Genomic DNA, 7320 nt, shown 5'->3' with positions numbered 1-7320 from the left:
GAAGTAACCAACACAAAAAAAATGACTTGGAAAGGAACACCACAAAAATTACGCGTTTCGTCCACTTTTAATAAACTTGAACTTCTTCAGAAATGTCATGTTAACTGATATGGTGTTTTAAATATCATTTCGTTAAGTCACATGTAGGTAGAATTAACCAATCAAAAAAATGAAAATCACTTTAAATGATAAGAATACATAAAATACGTAAAATGCATAAAATACAACTAACCACCAAGAACACTGCTATTGATCGAAACAGTACAATATAAAAATATATAAACAAATATTAACCTGTGTTTGTATTTACAAATACTAAAATATTTACATCATGATAGTTTGCACCCTAAATTTATGAAGCGTGGAGTTATTAAGGGACAATTCATTAGGTTAAGTCATTTAACCAGTAATGATGAGAGTTTTACATATATATCTATATATATATATATATATATATATATATATATATATATATATATATATATGGTTCCCCTTTATAATTGCGAAATACTGAAATCTCGAATTTAAGCATTATGCGACCATAAAGGTGAATTTTTAAAATGTTGGAAGTGCATAATCATGAATTTGAATATTTCAAATTTGCGGTTATGGCTTTAAGTTACGTGACGTGTGCTGTTTGGTTTGGATGTTGTTCGGCATAGTGTATGGATTTATGTGGAATCTAAGGTAAGGGAGGGTTTTGTAAGGGTTTTGGGAGAGTTTGAATGTATGTGACATTGTTTGTAAGTTGTATGTGTGGGTTAGGGTAGGAAAGTGACCTTATGAGTGTGTAATTTTTGGATGTGTTGGTGTTTGTCTATGTGTGATGTGTGTGTGTGTGTGTGTGTGTGTGTGTGTGTGTGTGTGTGTGTGTGTGTGTGTGTGTGTGTGAGAGACGGACTGTGGAATGTCTGGGTGTGAATGTATTGTCTTTTACTGTTTGTGTGATCTCAGTTAGTAAATATATATATATATATATATATATATATATATATATATATATATATATATGGGTGCTGTATATGTAGTGTAAGGATGTGGATGTGTGGAGTTTTTATTTGTGTGTTTATTTGTTCTGTAGTGTGGGTGTTGTGGTTTATGTGTGGTGTGGTCTATGCTGTGTGTTTGGGATTTGTAGTTTCAGGATTGTGAAGGTTTGGTATTTGAAGGTTTTGCCTTTATGGTCACAAAATACTGAAATTTGAGATTTCAGTATTTCACAATTATAAAGGGGAACTATATATATATATATATATATATATATATATATATATATATATGGATCTACTTGATTTCAGCGAATGCAGTTTCACCGAAACTGGACATTCAGAGTGGATTAAAATATGTAAAATTTTTAAAAGCATTCCCCAAAATTTAAAGTAGGTAAAAAAAATTTAAAAATAAATAAAAATAAATTTATGTTAATTATTAATAAGCTTTATTTAATTAATAAACTTTTTATTATACAGGGGAAGAAACAATTTTTTTCCCAAAAGAAAAATCCTTGTTAAAATTAAAGAGGGGTTGGGGCAAAAAAGAAAAAAATTTTAAAAGTGTTTTTAATGTTGGGTTTTTTTTGGAAAATTTCTGAAAGGGGTTTTGGGGAAAAAATTTAACAAATTGTGATTAGGGTTTAAAAAAAAAAATTTGGTTAAATGAATTGGGAAACCATTTTTAATATTAAATTTTAAATTGAAGTAATAGTTTTACTGGGAAATTTGCAGAAAAAAAATTTTTTAATAAAAAATTTGGTGTTTTTGGGAAAAATTTGTAATAATGAAAAAATTTTTAATTAAGGTTGATGAAAATTTCCATTTTGTGCAGGAAAAAACTAAATTTATGTTTTTTTTTATGTAATATTTTTTGGTATGGGTTTACTTTTGGGGGTTTAAATTAGTCCTTCCCCAAAATTATTAAATATAAAAAAAAGGGGCACCATGAAATTTTAAATTGGGGCTCCCCAACTCAAAACTTACAGGATTTGGATATTTAAAAAATTTGGACACCGGAAAAAACAATGCCCTTGAATTTGACAAAACCGGGAAATTTTTCAGTTCTGAGGCAAACCGCCAAAAATTTTAAAAAAATTGAAAACACTAAATAACCTTTATTTTAAAAACCTTAAAAAATTTTAAAAATTAAAAAATGTAATTTTTTTTAACCCCGGAATTAATTGTGCCCATATTTTGCCGCCATTTTTGGGAAACTTGCGGGCAATTAGCGGTTGGGACCCAAGAGGTTAAAAAAAATTTTTTAATAAAAATTTGTAACCAAAACATTCTTCAAAGGTTTCCCTCCATTTTCCTTTTTGGGAAAATAAACCCCAAAATTATTTTTCCTGCTTTTATCTTTAAGTTTTGTAAAAAAAAATTTTAAAAAAAGGGGTTTTGGGGTAAGGAGCCTTTTTTAATTTATAATTTAAAAAATATTATTTTTAAAAAAAAAATTAAAATTTATTATAAATAATAAATAATAATTATATTTTAATAAAAATGGGTTATTGGATTTCCTAAGGTTTTTGAGTTGTTATTTTAAAGAAATAATTTTTAACACTTTTCCCCCCAATTTTTGAATTTAAAACAAAATTGCTCGTGGCTAACCCCCCTAAAAAAACCCAAAAAAGGATTGGGGTAAAAAGAGCCCGATTTAAGTGGCTTCCCGGCCAAAATTTAAAAAGGGCCCCATGGAAACCCCCGGTAATTTTTAAAAAATTTGAAAATTGAGAAAAGCCCAGCTAAACACGGAACCCCCTACGGGGGCCCCTTTAACCCATTCGGGTTGGGGGGCCAGTAGGAAAAAAACAGGGGAGGGGTTTGAATAGGTAGGTCCCATGGGGGTCAAAGACTCCCCCAAAAAGGGCCTTTAAAAAGGGGATTTCCATTAAACCCTTTTAACCCCCCAATATCATAAAGGGAAATTTAAAAAATTGCCTATTTGGGAAAAATTTTGTAAACCCCAAAATTTTTTTTTGTGGGTTTTGGGGGAAATTTAAGTTATTAGAATTTTTTTTAAATTAAATAATGTTTTGGTGGTTGAATTCCCTTTGGTGTTGGTAATTTTGGAATGTTTTGGTTTTGGCCTATTGTTTTGTTTGGTGGTGTAATGGGGTTAAATTTGGGTTTAAAATGTTTTGGTTGAGGAAAATTTAAAATTTGGTTTCTGGGTTGTAAAACCCCCCTTTTACGTTTGGGAAAAATTCTAGAAAATATATATATATATATATATATATAATAATATATATATATATAATAAAAAAATATGTAGTTTCCTCTTATTGGGATAAAAGGGGAATTTTGGGGAAAAATTTGGGTTGTTTTTTCTAGGTTTTTGGGGTTTTAAAAATAGGGGTGTTTATGCCCGGGGTTTGGTTTGGGTTTTTAGAATTTAAGGTTTTATTTAAAGGTTTTACCATTCAAAAAATTAAAATATGAATTTTCAAGTTATTTAAAAAACTTTAAAGGGGTTTTTTATAAAACAATATAAAAATACATAATAATTAATTATATATTTAAAATTAAATTAATTATTTTTGAATCGGGAAAAAATGGACATTCCCGGGGATTAGGGTATTGAATTTTTCCCAACTTTGGAAAAGGGGGGGTAGGTAAAAAAAATTTTTTAAAAAATGAATCCCTGGTTTGTTTTAAAACATTTTTTACATCGGGCTTGTTTTTTTTTTGGTAATTTTAAAGGGCTTTAAATTTTCGTGTACATGGGGATTGAGGGTTTTTTCCTTTTCCCCTGGCCACCCAAAAAGTGAGTTTTAAAAAGGGGTAGAAAATGGGCACACCAAAATTTAAAAATTATTTAATGAGGTTGTTAATATAAATAAATTTTTTTTTAACTTTAAAGGGTTGGGTAATGCCCAAAAAAATTCTTTTAAAAAGGGAAAAACCATATATATTTACATTTATTGAGTGGAATAGTCCAACTGGACATAAGAACCCCTTTTTAGCAGAGGCCACAAAGAAAAATTCCATATAACAATACGAGAGTAGAAAATCTCAGAGCATACAATGTACATACATGAAATAGCTTGCCATTCAAGTCTTTGCATGTACAATTTAAGCCATTATACATGTGCAGTACAAAACATATACATTTATGTTATATTTCTTTCCATGTCACATATAATTGTATCCCCAGGATTTACTAATCTTCCGTGGAAGACTAGATTAGTCTTACATGGAAATGCTAGTCTAAGAGTATGACAGCAGTGCACCATGAATATTAATGAGGGCGCGCTGCCTCAACTCCAAAGCTTGCATGGAGCATGGATGAGTGTAGGGGGCATGTCGGACTGCTGAGCAGTCCAAAAATCAACGCCCTTGCACTGACAAAACCCAAGAAATGTCGAGTTACATGTTCGAGCCCGCTCACATGTGTACATTGTAACACTACACTCCCCCATATGTTAAACCTCGTACAAATTTAAAAATTTAAATTAATGTATTTCTTTTTGTTTTATTTCTGATATAGCTGCCCATATTTGCGCGTGTTTGTGTGGGATTGCCCATTGCTTAGCTACAATTAGCAGCTTAGACACCAAAGAGGATAATAAGAAAAAAATATACAAATTAAGCAAAATAGCGATAGCGTAGTGGTTACAGCTTTCACACAAAGAGGAGGCATTCCCTTTTCAAGGTTCAGTACAACATGTTCCATTTTCTGTTGGAAATCTGTATACAAAAATATTTCCTGACATTTATCATGTATAAGTTTTGTAAAAAGCATTCAAATGTTATATGTAGTAGTGAACAAATTATATATATATATGAAGGTGAAATGGTTATGCATTCTGAGGCATGAGTAAGTTATTTTAAGCAATATAAAGCACTGCTAAGCACATTTTAGCAGTATTTAGCATATTTAAAACCAATTGCTCATAGCTGAGCACCACGTTAACAAGCGCAATGTATTTGCGCGTAGCTATGCACAGCGCTAACCAGCGCAAATACAAGTTATTTGCGCATAGCTGTGCACTGCACTACCGAGCGCAACTTTGAGCAACGTCGATCAATGTCGAGCAATGTTGGGCAACGTTGGGCAAAGTCGGGCAAAGTTGAGTAAAGTCGGCTAAACACGGCCACACCTCCTTTACTGTACCTTAACCATTCAGGTCTGGCCAGTAGGAAAATAAAAAGCAGTGACAGGGCTCGAACTCAGGATACTGTGTCCTATAGTCACAGTACATAACCAATAAGCCATGACAGCATTTCATAACCATGCACTTTCAATAGCCACGTATCTATCAAAGGAATATTAAACATTGCCAACATCAGCTAAGCAGGTGTGCTTACAATTGAGTTTTTTCAAAACTGGCCAATCACAAATAAGTGCGGGAAATGAGGCATATTTAAGCTCCACACGTGGGAATACTTGCCATAACTAGTAGTAGCTTCCTTCTGCAGTCAGCATGGCCATTATTGGAGAAGGCACTTGATTTCATGCGCATCGCTGGGGCATTGAGGAGACCAAAGTAATGGTTTGGCTCCTTGTCCAAAATCATGATGAAAGACTCCTGCGGGGCCAGTACCAGGGCACCCAATATAAAACTGAGACCTAGAACAGTCTTGCTCGTGATCTCACCAGTGCCACTGGCATTCCTCAGACTGGTGAGCAGGTCAGGCACCATTATTCTGACCTGAAGCGACATAAGGATGATCAACTGGACCAGTGGATCCAGGAGTCCCGTGCGATGCCTAATGCCCCAGTACTGAGTAAGTAGCCATTGTATTAAGTAGTTAAGAATTGCTATGCTTGTCTATACTATGGATAGGTATGTCTCAATATCACTGCATTTACTTCACAGCTGCAGGTGTCCGGGCTATGAATCAGCAAGCCCATGAAGATAAGTTGCAAAGGCTGCATCATCAGGGAGGTTAGTAATTATTCTGCATGTACTGTTATATAAAATAAATGAGAGAGCCTTCAAAAAGTGTTTTAACCCAATAAATAAAGGTGTAATAATCATTTAATAAATGTATAATTCCTGAAGTGCGTCTGTGTCATTTTCTTTGATATGTTGTTGAACTGTTGCATTTTACATATAGTACTGTTGTATTAAGCAGTGTTAACCCACACTTGGGTAGGCCCATATAACGTGGATGAAGGGAGTGCCAGTAGCTTTTATGCATATTTACAGCCCTCAACTGTTGGTTCATGCCCAGCATGTACAGGTTAATCTGGCACATGAGTAGCTTGGTATTGTGTTCCCCAGAAATGTCAGTGTGCTGCCAGAAAAGTAGGGAGCTGTTAACATATAACTGATACTTTCACCTGAACATATCTAGATAATTATATGAAAGTAGAGCTGTCAGTGTACCATCTTAGCAGTAGTGTGTGCGAGCAACTCTCAAAATATGTAGCAGTAACATCTGCATCTTGGACAGGTTTGTATGTAAGATACAGCTCATGTATATAATGATCTAGTAAAATCCAATTGCACAATATAAGGACATTGGGTAGTGTAATAATACATGTAAGGGACATATAACTGCAGTTAATAGGAATGTAGTGAAAACTAGAAGGATATGTAAGTTGTTAATTGAGCTATCCTTTTCCACCCTATTGTACGTGCATAAAAATGCAATTCCACACCTCAATCAGTATGTCTAATCTCAAAACATTTGTTGGGACATATGTCCTATTGGTTTATAAATATTTGCATTTATTTGTATGCATGTGCCCTGTTAAAATACCACAATATTGGTGGCCTGTTGTCATCAATTCAACCTGCATGCTGTTGTAATGGCCACTATTGTTCTATATATGCATGTGTTATGCTTGCTTTTCAACTGTTGAAAATCTGGTGTGTTGGGTTAATGGGAATACTTCTGCATGCTGTTATAACTAATTGGGAATGCTGTTGACTGTTACTAACCCATATCTTTATTAAACCCTCCAAAACATAGTTCGTATGGGAAGGCCAGTCCCAGCGGACCCACCTGTCCCACCTCAGCTGGCCATGGCACATGGCACCAGCAGGTCCAGAGCACAGCCTGGGTCCTCCTCCTCCATTGGCCCTGTGCCACCTTCGGGTGGAAGCACTGCAGGGGATGGGGCTTGCCCCCCCGTGCAAGTGTGGGTGGAGGAGGGCCACCTATCACTCTTCGAACGGTCCGGGCTCTGGTGCGTAGAGAGATTGATCATTCTGCTGCAGATCCTCTACGCCAGGTTGAGGCATGAGTGGCGCAACTCCTGGGTCAGCCTGCCCCTCCTACACAGACCCCAGCACAGCCACCCTCTGGGCTGTGAAGGTGCAGTGGTGACTGCCCATGGGTGGGGACCTCAGTCCCACTGTTTCCATCTGTGGGCTCA

Source organism: Protopterus annectens, chromosome 5.part1, assembly GCF_019279795.1.
Source record: "Protopterus annectens isolate FY-2018-M chromosome 5.part1, PAN1.0, whole genome shotgun sequence".
NCBI lineage: Eukaryota > Metazoa > Chordata > Ceratodontiformes > Protopteridae > Protopterus > Protopterus annectens.
The sequence above is the reverse complement of the archived record's forward strand: the minus strand, read 5'-3'. Positions refer to the sequence as shown.